This window comes from Onychomys torridus, chromosome 10 (assembly GCF_903995425.1).
Source record: "Onychomys torridus chromosome 10, mOncTor1.1, whole genome shotgun sequence".
Lineage (NCBI taxonomy): Eukaryota > Metazoa > Chordata > Mammalia > Rodentia > Cricetidae > Onychomys > Onychomys torridus.
In genome coordinates this window covers 98,411,222-98,430,411 of record NC_050452.1, presented here as the reverse complement: position 1 = coordinate 98,430,411, position 19,190 = coordinate 98,411,222, and the positions used below count along the sequence as shown (strand labels likewise).

At 45.0% G+C, this 19,190-nt stretch overlaps 1 long non-coding RNA gene across 1 annotated transcript; it reads left to right on the top strand.

The window, feature by feature from the left end:
• Positions 1-2,922: 2,922 nt before the first annotated feature.
• Positions 2,923-8,955, top strand: LOC118592009. The gene is made up of 3 exons (XR_004946041.1): positions 2,923-2,982; positions 8,275-8,348; positions 8,896-8,955. It is a non-coding gene; the product is annotated as an uncharacterized LOC118592009 (long non-coding RNA).
• The last annotated feature ends 10,235 nt before the right edge of the window (positions 8,956-19,190 follow it).

Sequence of the window (19,190 nt, the reverse complement as noted above, 5' to 3'; positions counted from 1 at the left end):
GTTTTAAAGAACAGAAGTGCCTTAATGGCTTTATTAAGGTTGCCATGGAAATGACTAAATGTGAATTTCAAGTTCTTTGAAGTTAGCCATCTACACAGCAAAGGGGAAGTCTAGAGGAAGGTCTGTTTTCCTTCTTGCTTTTAAACATAGGGACAAGTGAGGGAGGGATGGGAGGAAGAAGGGATGGCTTTAGGGAGGGAGGGAGAGAGGGAGGACTTAAGACAAGTTTAGACTTTCAGGTTTCTTAGTCTGGAAGTGACCTGTGAGATCCTTTTGGCTTGTGGATCTCAAATCAAAGTGAGAATTATCTGGAAGTGTTGTTAAAACATATATCTGGGCTGTATCCCACAGTCTGATTTAGGAGTCTAGACAAGATCCACATATTTGTGTTTCTCGTGTACTCTTTTGGGATCTGATGCTGGTGCTGGATTTTGCAGACAGAATGGATCACACCTTTTTTTTTTTTTTTTTTTTTTTTTGGTTGTTTTGTTTTTCTGAGACAGAGTTTCTCTGTGTAGCTTTGGAGCCTTTCCTGGATCTCACTCTGTCTCCCAGGCTGGCCTTGAACTCACAGAGATCCTCTTGCCTCTGCCTCCCCAGTGCTGGGATTAAAGGTGTGCACCACTTCCACCTGACTGGACCACACCTTTTAAAACATTGACCCAGGCAGCTTCCCTCATTTTATGGAGGAGCGGGTTTGAACATAGCAGGTAAGGGTTCCGTGTTAGCAGAGAAGGTGGGTCCAGATCCAGCTCTTCTGGCTTCCTCCCTGCCCTGTCCTGTTCTTCTCCTTGTTTTTTACTGCCTTTTCCTTCCTCTCCCCCTCCTCCCCTCCTGCTTCTTCATGTAAAGAAATAAAGCTCTAGATTTGATATTGCCAGATCACAGAGCAGGGTCAGAGAAAAATCAACCTTTTGATATCCAGGCTGGCACATCTCAAGGCCCCCCCCCCCCCCCCCCCCCCCCCCGCCAGTTAATGCGGCTTTCGACAAGAGCCAGAGATCTGAGAAAGCGTGTTGTGAGCTTTCTGTGTTAGAAATGTAGACAAACACATGCATGTCTTTCCACAATGTCAGAATTTATTGACTAACAGGGTTTGGTGGTTTTGGTAGCTTTAGTAATTTGCCAGCTACACCTGCTCTCTTTAATAACCCTGGTTGAAGAAACAGTTTCTTCTCTTCTGATGTTAATTAATAACAGTAACTCCCAGATGAGAGAGAGAGAGAGAGAGAGAGAGAGAGAGAGAGAGAGAGAGAGAGAGAGAATATGTGTGTTTAAGTTATAGAATGGCTATGGGAACGTAAAAGCAGTAAGAAGTTTTGTAGAGAACTGAGATGCCAAAGCTGGGAAACTGACAGGGATGAAAGTGTCTGTGTTGACCATGGGCTGTACTTAAGCTGGAGAAGCTACTGTGAATCTGGCTGCTCAGGTCACAGGTCAGAGAGAAAAGCGACAGAGTTGAGTCCAGCTGCACAGGAGAAAAGGCAAGGTTCAGATGAGGGGCAAGGGGACAAAAGGACTGCCGGTCTAGGTGGGTGACCAGGAGGGTGGCAGACAGCAGCTAGTTAGGGATGCAGTAGCAGTTGGGTCTGAGCTGAGCTGAGTGTGTAGGTTCTTGACACACAAGTGCTGAGTCAGAGACAGCACCTAATAGTGCTGGGAATCTCTCTCTTTATGGGGTCCAGTGAAGGAGTTACACCAATTCTTTGGGCTGCTGGTGTGTTTAATAAGTTCTTTGTATGTGTGTGTGTGGTTGAGACAGGGTTTCTTTGTGTAGCCCTGGCTGTCCTGGAACTCGCTCTGTAGACCAGGCTGGCCTTGAACTCAGAGATCCACCTGCCTCTACCTCACAAGTGCTGGGATTAAAGGTATGTACTACCACAGCCAGCATTTAATAAATTCTTGGATCTGGTTTTCCTAACATGGTTTTAATATATGCAAGTGCCCCCAGACATCTCAGTTAAATTTATGATAAATTTATGTAGTGTCAATCTTTCTATTCATAGGAGTTAAGTATCTGTCTGTGCCATGTGGGTGGTGGTGGGGTGGATCATGCCATTTGTGTGTCTACCCAGGTGCATAGTTTTCCTCTAACCTCAAAATAGGTCCAAAAAATACTTGTAAAACGAAACCTCTCAGGACAAGGGATAGTCTGAAAATGATCATGTTATGTAATATGGAATAACTTAGAGCAGGGCACAGCCTGATGTCAACAAAGTATTCTCCTCTGAAGCATAGAATAAGGAGAGCCTGCATTGTTAGGGAGAGAAATTCCTGAGCCCCAGGAGAGGTAGACTCAATGGTGGGCAAATGGCTCTGATTTGGGAAAGCAAGATGCCTGCAGTTAGTGTTGAAAAGGAGAATCCTTTCCTCTACCTAGACTTTGTATGGGGGGGGGGGGGGGGGGGGGTGGGGAGACTGCAAATTAAACTGAAAGCAGGAATATTCATGCGGGGGTGGGGAACACACATCCTTTTATTATTTTTCTCTGTGGTGCTGGGGATCAAACTGAGGGCCTTGCACATGCAAGATAAGTGCTTTGCTATTGAGCTATATATAGACCTTGTTACATTAATGTTTCATGTGCATGAAGATTTAGAAATTAAGTGAAACTCAAAGAAGTTCTTAGATTCCAGGGTGCATGCATACACACACACACACACACACACACACACACACACACACACACACACATAATTTTAATACAGGAAAAAGAGCTGGGATTCCAAGGTATGTTGTATAGTAGGGAAGTCAGTAGGAAATGTATAGAAAATCAATGGTGGGAAAGAGCTGAGGTCTGTTTATGCAAACTGGCCTTGATGTTAACATTCCAACTCTAGTACTCTTTTCTTCCAGGTGTGTGAGTGAAGAGCACACCTTCACAAAGGGAAATTTGTGTGCTACTTTTTGGCTTCTCTGTTGAAAGTGCCTCACAGACTGGGCCACCAGCCAATCCGACCGAGACGGTTCTTCTCTTCCCAGGTGGGTCACATTGACAGATGAAGTTCCATGGCGGAGGGGAAAACAGGAACTCTTCCTGCATCTTTTGGTCCCCCTTGCCCTTATCTCAAAATAGTTTCTGTGCCAAAGTGGCAAATTATAGGATGGTGTACTCTGAATCCTTTCACTAGGAAGACGGTCCAGGCTTGCAAATGCCGTGGCTGGCTGAACTCCAATGCATTTGTCATAGGGTACCTTTGTACATTACAGGCTGAGAGTCAAGGTGATGCTCAGCCAACCCAAAGGAAGCTTCACTTACATTATGCACTAATTGAAGGACCCAGTGAAATTAAGTTTCAAGTGATTGTATTTATTTTTTATTAAAAAGCTCACTTTAATTGTGTGTATATTTTAGAGTCTAGTACTTAATGAAGCTGCTTAATGAAGAATCCTATTTTGGCTTTTAGAAAATATCTATGTTAACCAGGCCCATGTAAAGAATAGCTATTTTTACCAGTAGGCAATTACTAAAGAACCATTATCTACTTTATCCCAATTATGGGATGCATAACTTGGAAGAAATAAAGAGCTCAGTGGCGCTGAACTTGCTAACACAAATCTATAAAGTGACAGCAAGTGTTGTGACTCTTCTGTCCAGAGCCTGGAGCTTCAGTTAAAGCTCCCTGCCTCTTGAATTACCTTGCAAATATAAATACACCATTATCACCCAGAAGATCTTGCTCTATCAGATCATTTCCCATGGTGACAGAGGGGGATCTGGGGTGGCCTAGGAATAAGAGACCTAGAGCCTGCCAGCTTTAGTGAGTGTGATAGTCTCAGCAGTGACACATTCACTTTCCCCTCAAATGTGGATGCAGAGCATCATGGTCACTGTTGGCTTCATGGAAGCAGTGGTTTTAGTGCAGGGCATCTTCCACAAATCTCTGAAATCTCACCCAGTGGTGACTTTACAGTCTCCTCCTGCCATGGCTGTTCTCTTCAAGGGAGTCACTCCTTCACTGACGTTCTCATCTATCCATCCAAGACATCAGCATATGTTGGAGGGTCATCTGACCAGGTAGCCTGGTAGGGTGGGGCTAGGATACAGAAGAAAGGGCCCAGCATGCACTGGTGCTGCAGGACTGAATTCAATCCTAGGTCTGAGACCCTGTGACCTACAGCTGGGTTTTTAAGCCCCTTAGAGACTTGGTTTCCTTCGTTGCAATAGGACACTTGCTCTGGTTTGAAAGCTTGTTTTCCAGAATTCATATGTTGGAAACTTTATCCTCAAAGTCACACGTCCATGGTATTTGGATGTGGGATCTTGGGAGGAGGGGATTCGATCATGGGAGGGTTCTGCCCTCTTGAGTAAGTTCAATCCATCCATGGACTAATGACTTAAAGTGAGCCAAGCTCTGCTATGAAACAAGCAATAGCACACTTGTTCTGTGTGCTATACAGTGACATACAATGGCTCATAACACCCTGGGACTCCACAGAGAGCCCTATAAGCAAGAAAGGCTTTACCATGTTGAGTATGGTAATGCACACCTATTGTTTTAGCACTTGGGAAATGGAGGCATGATGGTCAAGAGTTCAAGGCTAGTCTGCTCTACCCAGTAAGACTTTGTCTCAAACACACACATACACACACACACACACACATACACACACACACACACACACACGCACACACACCACACAAACAAAAACAAATAGCTTCCTCAAATGCCACAAACAAATATAAAACTGACCCAATGAGGGAGAAGGGCCTCATTAACTGTAGACCCTTGACATTTTTTTTTTACTTTTTTAACCTTCAGAATAGAAAGAAAGAATTTTTTTTTCAGAGACTGCCCAATCTCTGATATGCTAACAGCAGAACATGGATGTCTTAGTTGGGGTTTCAGTTGCTATGAAGAGACACCATGAGCATGGGAGCTCTTAGGATGAAAACATTTAATTCGGGTGGCTTACATTTTCAGAGGTTCAGTCCATTATCATCATGGTGGGTGGGACATGGCGGTGTATAGGCAGACATGGTGCTTGAGAAGGAGCTGAGAGTTCCACATCTTGATCCTTAGGCAACAGGAAGTGAACTGAGTCTACATTGAGTATAGCTTGAGCATAGGAGATCTCAAAGCCCACCCCCACAGTGACACACTTCCTCCAACAAGACTACCTCTACTCAAACAAAGCCACACCTCCTAATAGTGCCACTCCCTATGAGTTTATGAGGGCCAATTACATTCCAGCTACCACAGTGGAGTAAGATAAAGCTGACACTGGCTTGGGCTTCCTTCTCTAGCTGTGTCTCTAGTTACAGCTCTACCCATATCTCTGTATCACACAACAATACAGATTAAAAAGAGCAACACACATAAAGTTTGGAGTTTTGGAAGCTGATACTGAGACAGAGTGTGGGGGATACAAGTGGAAGGCATTTATTATGGAACAGCTCCTGTGAGCAGAAAAAGGAGGCAAAGGGACAGGGAAGAGGATGAGCTGAACTCAATGCAGGAGAACTTGCATGTAATTTTCCCATCCGAGATGTCCCAGGAAGGAAGAGATGAAGCTATTGCTTTTCTGCCACTCATTCACTCACCAGTCTTGAGGGAAGCAGATCGAGAGAGAGAGAGAGAGAGAGAGAGAGAGAGAGAGAGAGAGAGAGAGAGAGCATCTGGAGGCTGTTTGCTGGCCGTAATCCAGAGCTGGGCAGCAAGCCCTTCCCTAGGGATGGTCTCCATGACTCATCCTCATGTCTCTTTCACGGGTATTGATAGGTGTGTCTCCTTGCTTACACTGCTTCCTCAGTCCCCCACCCCCCACCCCTCCCCGGCAGCCCTGAGAGCTTATCTCCACCAAGCAGAGGCCCAGAGTTGGTTGCATTGTGTTAGGGCCTCTCTTTAGAGGTCCCATCAGGAAGCATCATAACAAGTTACCCACAACTCCCCAGAAAGACAGAAACGGCTAGGCTTTATTCTGCAGAATAAAATGATGCCAATGCTGGTGTGTGCACTGTCAGCCCATGCCTGCCAGCTGGTACCAACAATAAGAGAGAGGGTGTTGGATTCATTGCTAACAGATTTCCAAGAACACTATGGGCAGTCCAAAAAGCCATTTGGGCTCATTTTTTTTTCTTCCTTTGTTATATTTCTGAGAGATAGAGGCTGACAGATTGTAAGTGGGGATGGGATTTAGTAATGTTCGCAAGGTTAGTGTCGGGGCACTAGTGTAGGGATTGCTGAATTCAGAGAACACAGTAGCTTTTAAAATGCCCAGACATTTAGAAATGACACTTAAAGAAAAGTTGAGGGCTAGAGCTGTAGCCTAGTGCTAGACTGTTTGCTCAGCATGCACAAGGCTCTGGGTTTGATGCCCAGTACCATCCAAAAAGAGAATTTGAAGGTGGGCAGGCATTGGGCAATCTGACCATGGACAGGTGTGTAGTCTCCACACAAGCTGGGATTGACTTCCTAATGCGGCTGACTGATCCTAGCCTTAATGGAGATGTCAGAGTCTGGAGGTGTCCCAGTCCACATCAGCTTGAACTCTACATTAATTCTGAAATGACAAAGAGTGAGGGCGTGTGTGACATGTAGCCCCACTGTACAGAACAGCATGCTTTCTGCTGACTCTGCGTGAACTCTCCTGTGTCTGGCTGGCCTAGACAACATTGTCTGTGGATGGTAACCAAGAAATTCTTTTTTTTAAAGATTTATTTATTTATTATGTACACAGTATTCTTTCTGCACATATCCCCACAGGCCAGAAGATGGCACCAGATCTCATTACAGATGGTTGTGAGCCACCATGTGGTTGCTGGGAATTGAACTCAGGACCTTTGGAAGAGCAAACAGCGCTCTTAACCTCTGAGCCATCTCTCCAGGCCCCCCCAAGAAATTCTTTGTGCAATGGCCTCTTGTGGGCTAGTTTCCTTTATGGGACCCAGAAAGTCCTGGAGAAGTAGGAACTTCCTTTCAGGCCCAACTCCAAGCCTTAACCATTCTGTAGAAAAAGCCAGGTTAGCAAGCAGGACTCTGATTTAGTTCCAAGTCTGGGCGCATGAGGCTGGAATCCTGAAGTGGCCAGTATGGGAAATGAGTAGCACAAGCTTTCGTGTGCTAAGAGGGGGTTCTCTTGACAGTACCTCTGCTGTTTTTGAGGACTGTACCTGGAGAGAGCGAGTGACTATTCTCCAGGGTTCATTGCTTGTAAACACCAGGGCAGATTTGGAGCTCTGGACTCATTGGCCTCCATAGGCTTCAGGTACAACTGTATTAGCTGCTTTTCTTGCCTCCTGAGACAGAACATCTGGCAAGAATCGACTCAATGTGGGGCAGAGAGAGATGGCTCAGTGGTTAAGATCACTTCCTGTTCTTGCAGAAGACCTGGGATCAGTTTTCAGCACCACGAGATGATTCACAGTCACCTGTAATCCCAGTTCCAGGAGAGCTGATTCTCAATTCTGACCTCCATGGGCTCTGCATGCATATGGTGCATATAAACTCATGCAAGCCAAACTATACACACACTTAAAAAGAAGAGGGATCTTAAGGAAGCAAAGTTTCTTTAGGACCAGTTTAAGAGGGCATGTGGTACATCCCTGAGAAAGAAGGTGTGCTGGTGGGAATGTGAGGGTTTGGTCACACCTCATCCACAGTCGAGAAATAATTGAGGAATGCTGGCAGTCCACATGCTTTCTCCTTTTTACTCAGTCAGGGACCACATCATGGGATGATGCTGACCACATTCAGGTGTGTACCTTTAAAAACGCTTTTCATCACACGTGCCCAAGGGTTTTTCTCTTAGGTGTCTGTAAATCCTCTCCAGTTGACCCTGAAGGTTAGCCGCTACAGCTTGCCTTTGATTTTTTTTCAATTACAGAATACACAGGGAGACACTTAATCCTGTGGAGTCTCAAATCAGTCTCATTTGATGACCAGGGCTTCAGAGAATGCTGTGGTCAGAAGGCAGCATTTGTGTACTGGTCGTGAACTTCATGTGGTAGCTGAATATTGGGGTTGTGTCTAGTCAAAGCTGAGATGAGTTGTAAGTACCCATTTCAAAAGGCTTCCTATAAAGTAATTTTATATTGGATATGTGTGGAGACAATATTTTGGATTTACTGGTTCAAATGATTAAACTTAAAAATTATAATTTGTATTTATGATAATATAAAATATGCTATTAAAATTATTTTGAGTTGCCCATTTTCACTCTTTAAAACTGCTTACAGGAAGTTAAAATATCTGCATAGTTCGTGTGGTGTGTCTGTTGGATTCCTCAAGACTCACCTGTGCCTATAAATGCCTTCCCTCTGTTTATTTTTAGCCTCTGCTTCTTTACATCATTGTTCCTGCTGGGGACTGGGCAGGTCATATGCTTTGGACCTTGAAACTCAAGAGGTAATTCATAGCATGAGTGTTATTTCACACTCAGGTAAGCATGGTCATAGCGAATAGTCATGGGGGACTTGGCAGTTTAATGCTAATGAAGATGTCCCCTAGAGAGTCATTCTTCATCCAGCTAACAAATATTTATGTAGTGTCTTCATGATTGGCTATTATGTCATGCTTTTGGGCCATGTCTGAGAAGAAAGAATCAGTCAGTGGCCTTGGGGAGCCTGTAGTCTGGCAGGGAATTGGGCATTGTAATGGTTGGTCTCCTGAATCATTTTGATTGGACCACAGGGTGTTCAGGTATTTGGTTGATGATTATTTTAAGTGTGTCTGTAGGAGAGAATTAGTGTTATGGGGCTGGTTGCAGAATGTGTCCCATTGGATAAAATGTTTGAGCACGTGGTCTCCAGCAGGTGGTACTGTTTCGGGCTGTTCTGGAGCCTTTAGGAGGTGGAGATTAGCTAGAGGAAGTGAGTCACTGTGGGGCAAGGTTTGAGGTTTATAGCTCAGTCCTAATGGTGACTGATTTCTCTCTTTGCTTCTTGGTCCACAGAGCATTGGAGGAGTCCCAGCAGCATGTTCCTGCCACTATGGACTTTGCCGTGCCTTCCTGGTTATGATGGATTGTTTCCCATTCTATCTGTGAACCAGAATAAATCCTTCCTGGCTGGGGAGATGGCTCAGTGTATAAGAGTTTGAGGACCTAAGTTCAAATCCCCAGAATCCATGTACAAAGCCAGGCGTGGTCATGTGTGCCAGTAATCCCAGCAGTCTCTCTCTCTCTCTCTCTCTCTCTCTCTCTCTCTCTCTCTCTCTCTCTCTCTCTGTGTGTGTGTGTGTGTGTGTGTGTATGCATGTGTGTGTAGATAGGAAGGTTGGCTGCCAGCCTAACTCTAGGTTCATTGAAAGACCCTGTTTCAAGAGGAAAAGGCTTAGAGTAACAATACAAAACAGCAGATGTCCTACTCTGGCTTCTTAGAATGACTGTGCACACATACATGTGCACACAGCTGCCCCCTCAACCTTCTTTTTTTAAAGTTGCTTTTTGTTCTCTATTTGGTCACAGCAGTGAGAAAAATAGCAAGTATAAGGACTTTAAAGTTTGAGTGGAGAGACTATGCAAAGCAGGCTGCCCTTCCCAATGCAGTGGCCACATTGCTCAGCTGAAGGCCTGGAGGAATCAGAAGTCAGGGTGAGATGGAATTTCAGGACTGACTGCTCAGCCTGGGATGTTGACTTTCTGCCCTGGCTGGTCTGTAGCTTTTCTATCAGTCTTGGGGCTTCTCAGCCATGTGTGTCAATCCCTTTTAGTCAATCACCTGCCACCCATGCCTGCCTGCCTGCCTGCCCACCCCGTGTATGTTTCTGTCATCTATCTATCTTGTTATTGACCATCTATCATTTCTCCATTAAAAGCTCTGTTTCTCTGAACAGAATTCCAACTACTCTAGATACTGAGCAAACAATTTAGATGGATACATTTCCCCCATGATGACTTTGTCCTGTAACACTAATCAAAAGCCACCCTTTCAGTACTGGTTAGTTTTTGTCAACTTAACATAAACCAGAGTCAGTGGGAAGGCAGGAACTTAGTAGAGGAAATGCCTCCATCAGATTGGCCTATACGCATGTCTTCATGGCATTTTCTTGGTTGCTGGTAGATGTGGGAAGATCCAGTCTGCTGTGGGCTGTGCCACCCTTAGGCAGGTGGTCTTGGGGTATAAAGAAAGCAGGCTGAGAAAGCCAAGGAGAGCAAGCTAGTAAGCAGAATTCCTCCATGGTCTCTACTTTGGTTTCTGCCTTGGGTTCCTGCCTGGCTTGAGCCCATAATGGATTATAATATATAGGCCAAAATAAACCCTTTCCTCCTCAAGTAGGTTTTGGTCATTCTTTTATCATAGCAATAGAAAATGAATGAAAACACAGATACACTTACTGTGTCCTGAATATATAACTGTCTTTTTGGGGATGCAGCTATGGTGTGTGGTTATAGGATGTGGAAATAACTAGAACCCTATCTAGCCTACTAGTCTTAGAATTATAGTAATCTCTGGTCTTTGCTCACAGAGTTCTGGGTCACAGGCCTATCTTCTAGTTTGGCTACCTTCTTGGGTCCACAGAGTAATTAGTGATCTGACCAGGCTCTCCCCTTAAGACTAGTCTAGAATGGAAAAAGCTTGCCACATGCCTTCACCTGTCTAGATGAGGCTAGAGAGTCTCCCTCCCTAAATGAGAATTGTCATGTATAAGATTTTAATTTTAGTATTTAAGTTCATTTTGATAACATGCATTAATGAAAAATCTTTAACACCACTGCCATTTGTGTTCTACACATTTCATGTAGTCTTGTGGGGAGACTAAAAGTATCTTTAAACTTTTTTTTAGATAGTCTTGTTATATGGCCCAGGCTGCCCCGGAATTGGTGATCTTCCTGCTGCAGACTCCAGACTACCGAGGTTATAGGCATGTACAGTCAGTGTTTACAGTTTTAGAATATCCTTTGATTGCTAGTGGAGAGCTTGGGGGTTAGAAATGGGCATTGCACCACACTGCATGTGTGAGGTGATATGTGGCTTGAACGTAATTGGGGTTTACGAAAGTGTGCTTGGAGGTCAATCCTGGCTTTTATCCTGTCTGTGTGACCTGAGGTAAATCATCCAGTATTTGCAACCCTCCTCTCCATTGTCTGTATTTCTTTTCCTGTTGCTGTGACAGAATACCCCGAAAAAAGCATCCACTTAAGGGAGGAAGGTTTTCTCGTAGTGACAATGTCAGGCAGAAGCCCACTGAATCAGAGATTGAGCAGAAGGAATGCATGTACACTAGTGCTCAGCTTGCTCTCCATCTTACACAGGATGCTCTGCCCAGGTAATGCTCCTGTCCATGATTAAGACTCATCTTCCCACATCAGAAGATGCAATTGAGGTAACCTCCCACAGGCATGCCCAGAGGCCTGTCTCCCAAGTGAGTCTAGAGTCTGTCAAGTTGACAACTACCACCAATCATTGCAGGCTCAAGGTCACAGTTAGCTCTTATTGGCCAAATATCTAGACCACGTGTTTGGGATGATGTGGCTTCTCAGTGACTGGGGACTTAGTGGGAAGATTTAAATGATTGAGGTCTGGCAGCATCTAGAACAGTAGTTTTCACCCTGTGGGTTGCGATCCCTTTGGGTTTGAATGAACCTTTCATAGGATTACATATCAGATATCCTGCATATCAGATATTTACATTATGACTCATAACAGCAAAATTATCGTTATGAGGTAGCAGTGAAATAATTTTATGGTTGGGGAACACCACATGAGGAACTGTGTTAAAGGGTCACAGCATCAGGAAGGTTGAGAACCACTGGACTAGAAGCCTCTTTACCATCTGGACAGGTTGGCTTAAAGGCTGGATTCAGCTGGACCCATTCACCAAAGCATTTGTACACGGCCTTACTGTATGGCTTGGGGGTTCCTATTGCAAGGTGGGCTGAGCTCTGACAGAAGGCATGCTAAGGGGCGTGTCCTAGAGTGAGAATTCCAATAGAGCAAGCCAGACGTTGTCACACTTCTTGGATCAAGTCTTGGAAGTCACACTACCAGTCAACAGTGAATTAGACCCTAAAATTTTATGTATTGACTGTATTCAAGATTATAATGAGTGTGCATGTGTACTATTGGTATATAATTAATGTACCACATAAATTTTCCATTTAAAATGTACGCCTCAGTGGCTATAGGATAGCTGCATGGTTGTGCAGTGATTATTACAACCAGTTTTAGAACACTGTCATCACTCCCCAAATGAAATTCTATACACATTGGTGTCACCCCCAACCCCCTACCCTACCCCCTAGAATTATATATCATATCGTCTTTTCCACTTAGCACAATGATCTCAAGGCTTATCCATGTTGCAACATTTATGTTGCAAAAGAACTTCATTCCTTTTTATTGTAGAAAAATCCATTATATAGATAGAGCACAAATCATTTACTCATTCATACATGGATGGACATTTGGGATAGTCCCATCTTTTGGCTCTTGAATCTATGAATAATTCTGCAGCAGACATTTGTGTTCAAATATTTGTGTGCATATATGCTTTCATTTCTCTTGGGTGGGGCCTGGCATAGGAATTTCTAGGTGGTGGCAACTGTATCTAACAAAGTAACTGAACCATTTTACATTTTCGCTGGCAGTGCTTGGGAGTTCTTGATTCTCCACATCCTTGCCAAAATTCACCATTAGCCACCTTTTAATTATAAGTCTCACCATTCTGTGTGAGTATGAAGTGGTACCTGGTTTGAGTGAATATTCTCCTGGGGCTAATAATGCTATCTTTTAGTGTGCATTTGTCTATTCTCTTTGCATAAATGTCTATCCAGCAGCTGTGTAGCTTGACCTGCTTAAGGGGCCCCCTCGCAGTGGGATCAGGATCTGTCCCTGGTGCATGTGTGGGCCTTTTGGAGCCCAGTGGCTAAGGTGCGACACCTTACACAGCCTTGGTGCAGGGGGAGGGCTCAACTGAATGTACCAGGCTCTGCTGACTCCTCATGGGAGGCCTTGCCTTGGAGGAGGTGGGAATGGGGGGCAGGGATGGGGGATAGGAGGAGGGAGGAGAAGGGGATCTGTGGTATGTAAAATGTATAGAAAATTTCTTAATAATTAAAAAAAAAAAGAAAAAAAGTCTGTCCAAGCTTCTCAGCCAGGTTTAAATTGGGTTGTCTTTTTCTAATTGACTAGTATGAGCTCACTTTCTATTAGATATTTATCCCCCTGTTCTGCAAGCCATCTTCTTATTTATCTTGATTGTGTCATTTGAAGCACAAACCTAATTATTTATTTTTTTCTTGACAGTTGGGAGATGGCTCAGTGGTTAACAGTCTGTGTTGCTCTTACAGAGGATCCTAGTTCAGTCCCCAACACTCACATCAGATGACATACAACTATCTGTAAGTTCAGCTCCAGGGTGATCTGATGCCCCTGGCCTCTGAGGGCATCTATACTCATGTTCATGCATACACACACACACACACACACACACACACACACACACTCAAAAAAAGACTAAATCTTCCATTTTCTTGAGAATTTCATACATGCATACAATGAAATACCATTGTATCTATCCCCAATTTCTCCCTCAACTCCTCCCATGTCTTCCTCAACACCTTCTCCTTGTCTCAGTGTCGTGTCTCTTTCTCCTGTGACAACCCACTCGTCCAGCTAGTGCTATGCATACGGGCATGGGTGTGGGGCCCTTCACTGTAGCTTGGGACTCCTACCAGTGGTCACACCTTCAGTAAGGAACGGCTTTACCTCCACCAGCAACTATCAGCAATGGTAAGGAGTGGGGCCTAGGGATTATCTGTGCTGGACTTGTGTCTGGGTGGATCATGTGTAGGTAACCACAGCTGTGAGTTCATGAATGAGAAAGCCAATACTTCACAGGACTCCTCCACATCTTTCAACTCTTACATTCTCTGCCTCCTTTTCCGGTGTGTGTGTGTGTGTGTGTGTGTGTGTGTGTGTGTGTGTGTGTGTACATTGTTATGATGCTCCATTTATGGCTAAACACCTATTCTCTTAGTCTTAACACTTTGACCAGTGTCTCTGTACTGACTTCTGCCCACAACAAAAAAAGTGAACGCCTGTCATCTTTTCAGATGTATAGTTTGGTTCTTTCATCAAGGTCTGTGATCCACAATAGGTTCATTTTTGTACATGATGTGAACAAAAGGTCCAGATTGATTCTTTTCCACATGGATATTGAGCTTCCCCAATTCTGTTCCCCAAAAAGACTGCCTGCCCCCCACTGAGTTGTCTTGATTCTTTGCTCAAAAATCCATTGATCATAATACAATTGAAGGCTTATTTCTAACTCCGTTGGGTTCCAGTTATTGCCGTGTCTGCAGGCAGCAGGTGGCCGCGGTGTGGTCACTGTAGTGGTGGAGTATGCTTTGGTATCAGGATGTGAGAGGTCATCTATTTTGTTCTTTTTCACTGTGGCACATTTTGTCACCAGAACCACACCTCATCTTCCCGACCAACAAGCTCGGCAGTCTGGGCAGCTAGCCTCCGTTTGTGACGTTTGCTTTCATGAGCACTCAGTTCCCAGGGGACCTCCGTCTCCTTGTGTAAAGCTGTTCTCTGGGGAAGAATATGGACTTCTTCCTTTTATGTATACTTTACATATTTTTGTTTATTTGCAGCGGTCACACACATGGCAGAGTGGGTGTGGAGGTCAGGGGACAACTTGCCGTTCTCTCCTTCCGCCATGTGGGCCCTGGGCAGCAGGTGCCTTTATCCCCTGAGCTATCACAGCTGCCCAACGTTTTCGTACTTACGTAGAAATGACTGAAAAAGCTGAAAATGATTACCATTCTCGGGAGAATTTTTTTAAGAAGAGGAAAATGTCTTCATCCTGAGGAATTATCCTCTAATGGGAACATTTTCTCAAAGCAGGCGAGGATGTGCTTTGCACAGCATGGACTCTCGTCTGCCTCTGAACTGACGTTAGTTGGTGGGCCCTTCTGCTTCTTGTGCCGGAGGCATCTTTGTTCAAAGTTTATTGATTCTCCTTTCCTAACTTCGAGCTTTATCACTTATTTGCTATGTGACCTTGGGCAAATTAACCCCTTATACACATCAATTTTCTTTCTCAGCACACCCCCTGTCCTCCCCCGCTCAAGCCCTGGGGATTGAACCGAGGGAGGCCTTGAAAATGCTAGGCAAGCACTTTACTACTGGGCTATATTTCCATCCCTTTATACATTTTATTTTGGGATGAAGTTTGCTATTTTCCAGAGTGGCTTCAAATTCACCCTGTAGCCTACATAGACTTTAAAAACTCGTGACCCCCCTGCCTCAGCCCACCCAGTAGCTGGGATTAAGAGTCTGTGCCACCAAGCCCCATTCTACCGTATCTTTTTCTGGAGTGCTGGGGATCGAACCTGTGGCCTCACATACATCAGTTAATTCCTTTACAAAGAAACCACAAACCTAACCCTCCTTCATCTCATCTTCATGGGATTTGGCCTGAGAATACCATTAACCCCCCCAAACTGGGTAGCACTGAGATTATATGTACTATGTCTTTTCCTATACATAATTATTAATGATAAAGTTTAATTTATAGATTAGATGCAATAAGAGACAATACCTACTGATAAAATAGAAAGAATTACAATAACTTACTATAATATCTCTCTCGTACTCTGTGTGTGTGTGTGTGTGTGTGTGTGTGTGTGTGTGTGTACCTCACTATACCACCATCACCTACAGGTAATACCTTGGAAAACAAGGATAATTAAGGGGTACTACTGTGATATAAATAAACAGAAGGCCCTTCTGTACTTTGAGTTCCTCCATGATAGATTACAGCCTAATTTATTATATAAGCCCCAATTTATGAGCATCACAAATGGCTGTGGTCCAACCAATCCCAGAAAGCCAAATTACCACACCACGTCCAAATAAGGCAGCGGTCTAGCTGTTGCCCCCTACCGGGTGACTTCTCTGCTTAGCGCCTGTATGTAGCCTGCAGGGTTCACCCCCCCCCCCCCCTGCAGCCACCGCTCAGAGTTCTGAACCTGTGTTTTCACCTGAGCTGCCTGGGTCATGAATTATTCTCTTTGCAAACTAACTCTGTTGTACTTAATTTGTCTAAAGTTGTTAATGGAAATCCAGGGCAAATCATAGTCACTGCAAAAATGTTTAGAATGTGTTCTATTTAGTTGTTAAGAGCACAGACACATGTTTTACCTATCAGCATACACAACTTAGAAAACCAAGTGTCCTGAGCATTCTTTAGAAGCTGTTCTCTGGGGACTGAGGAGGCCCCTCCCCTACTTCCTCCTCCATCTCCTCCTCCTCCTTTTTTTTTTTTTGAGACAGAGTCTCATGTAGCCCAGGCTCATCTCAGATTCACCATGTAGGTGAGGATGGCTTTGAACTCTTGATTCTCTTATCTCCAACCTCCTGAGTGTTGAGATTACACCTCTCCCAGTTTGTGAAGTGCTGGGGATCTTACCAAGAAGTTTGCACATCCCAGGTAAATGGTGGTGTGCCCACTGATCAACACTCTCAGCTCTCCTCCTGTTTCCTCCTCCTCTTCCTCTCCCTCCTCCTCGGTTTTCTTTTCTCCCAAGTTTTGAAATAGGGTCTTGCTATATAGCCCAGGCTGGCCTTTGATTACTATGTAGTCCAGCCTACCCCAGAACTCCCAATCTCTCTGCCTCTACCTCCCCAGTTCAGGGATTGCAAGACTTCAGCACCACACATAATAATGGGGACATTTTGATGAAAGTGATAAGTGTCCTTGCAGGAGAACATCCAGGAGCGCTTGGCTTTCTTGAGAACTTCGGCAGGAGAATGAGATTATGCCCTCTGTGCCACGAGCTCTTGGGAGTGGCCATCTTGCTTGTTGTTACCTTTGGTTCAGACTAGAATTTACACTTAATCAGATTACAGATAAAGAAATGGAGCCCCAGCTGACAGCCTTTAGCTCCAGCATATTCCCATGTACTTCATTCAGCATTCTGAGGCTGACCCTCAACTTGTTCCCGAGACTGCCAGCTCATCATTCCCGACCACAGAAAGTTTTGTGTTTCTTGATTTTATACTTATTGGAAATGCCACAGGGGAGTGTTTTTAAAATTTTTTTCAAGAAGCTTTATTGTTTTAATATAAAAAAAAAACCCACCCCTTAAAACCAAAGAGCCTGAATAAAACAGCCTCATTTTCGTGAGTTGCCCCAGTAAGCCAGTGGTGTGCTCCAAGGCTTGAAAGCCCATCACTAATGCAGAGGCTGGTGCTTAGGTGGGCACGGATGCTGGTCCTGAGTTAAGGATCTGGGCCACCTGGCCAGCTTCCGGCAGGCAGCGCATTCCCAGGACTGTCCGGTAGATGGCAGCATTGTGCAGACAATGTCTCTTCTTTCAGTTCCAGCCGATTTTGTTTGTCTTTTCCTTCTCCCCTTTCCCGGAACTGAGAGGCTCCGATGCCCTCAGTTGCCCAGGTGCCCACTGGGCCACACCATCTATATTATGGTCTGCGCCTGGCAGGTCACAGCAGGTGAAAACTCACAGCTTGCAGCTCACACCGACAAGGGTGTTTTTTGTGGCATAGCCTTTGCTTTGGATCATTAGTCCAATTTGCTTGAATTTTTAATTTTTTCTTTCACCAAGGACAAGTCCAGGAAAAGACAAAATCCCCATCCAAATGGCTTTCTCCTCAGACTCAGTCCGGGAGTGAGCTTGTCTAGTAGACACCTAGCCTCTGTGTGGCTCAGGTCTCACGAGTGCCCGTGGGATGCCGTCCATCACCACTAGGGGGCACTGTGGTCACACGCTGCCCTGGAATGGGTCAGGTGAGGCAAAACCCTCTGCTGTCGCTTTGTGTCCTGCTCGACCTTGGGACCCCAGGCTGCTTGTTTTGGGGGCATTCCATCGTCCCAACCCAGAGGGATACTCATGATACTCTGGACCCCTTTCCCTCAGAGGTCTCATCCCAGCCATCCTCCATTTTCTTCCTGCCTGCCCATCTCTCCGTTTTAAAACATCTTTTCAAGTAAATCAGCATTTTGGGAATTGATAGCCTTAGACTGTAAGTTCCCACTATTCTGTTCAGACACACTCCCCGCTTCTCCTACTCTGTCTCCCTGCAAGGCCTGCTCCACTCTGACATCTGTTTCTGGCTGTTGATTTATTTTCTTCCAGAGTTTTTTTCTATTGCTAAATTCCCAACGTCCCCATCCAGGATCTTAGTTGTCTGCTCTCCACACTCTCCCTGGTGAACCTGTTTGTGTCAGAGGAGACACCCCCATCTCCACTGCTCTTGGATCTGGTGACTGTCCAGTGAAAGATCCATCTCATCATTTTCTTCCAGGCTAATAGGACGGCTTAGAGGTGACAGCGTGTGAGAGGAGGTCATGATCTCTGTCTAGGGGGAAGAGGATGATACCCTTTGAACTGGACTTCAGGGGATGAATAGGAGTTTCTCAGACAGCGAAACCATTTGCATATTAGAAAGAGAGAGCCAGGTCCACAGGTATGTGAGTCCGTGGTGTGTGGAGAGAATTTCAGGGCGGCAGGGTGCTGTGAATGCATGTATACATGGGCCAGGGCACTGGTGGCCGCAGATGGCTTACAGAAGGCAGGCAAGGGCCAGAACATGAAACACCTTGATGTTCATGGTTAGGAGCATGTCCTTTATCCTGAGGACACTGTGGAACCAGAGTTCTTAATCAAGGAGTCCTATGGCCAGATGTCCTTGGACAGACACCTAGAGCTGGAGTGGAAGAAGGAGGGAGAAGGGCCAGTCACAGTGTGGCCAAATGCCTTCTGAGCCTAGAAAACTCCAGCCTTACCTTAGGTTGAGAGAACTGGCCAGGTCATATAATTTAACCACTGAGAGTACTCACTGGAGAAGAGAAGGTGGATCCATGTACCCTAGCATCAACACAGAGTGCCCATGGCACTATGGCTGTGTCACAGAAAGCTGGGTCAATCCATGTGATGGTCTAACCATCTAACAAATATAAACTATGGGCCAAGTATATGGTTAGCACTGAGAATAATGTGAAAAGAACTAGGTGTGTGTCATCCTACCATGAGTGTATTATGTTGCTGGGGAGAAAGCTATCAAACAATATCATGACTGAGTCAATGTCCCACTTAGGAGGAAAAGAGTGCAATTCTCTGAGTGTGTGTAGCATAGAACTCACCTTGGCCATGCCTTTAGTCAAGATACAAAAACTGTCCGAAGTTCACCAGGTGAGGAGAGAAGGCTGTAAGAGAAGGAGCAGAATGTGCAAAGTCCCTGTGGCCTGAGCAAGCTCAGTATGGTTGATGCTCTG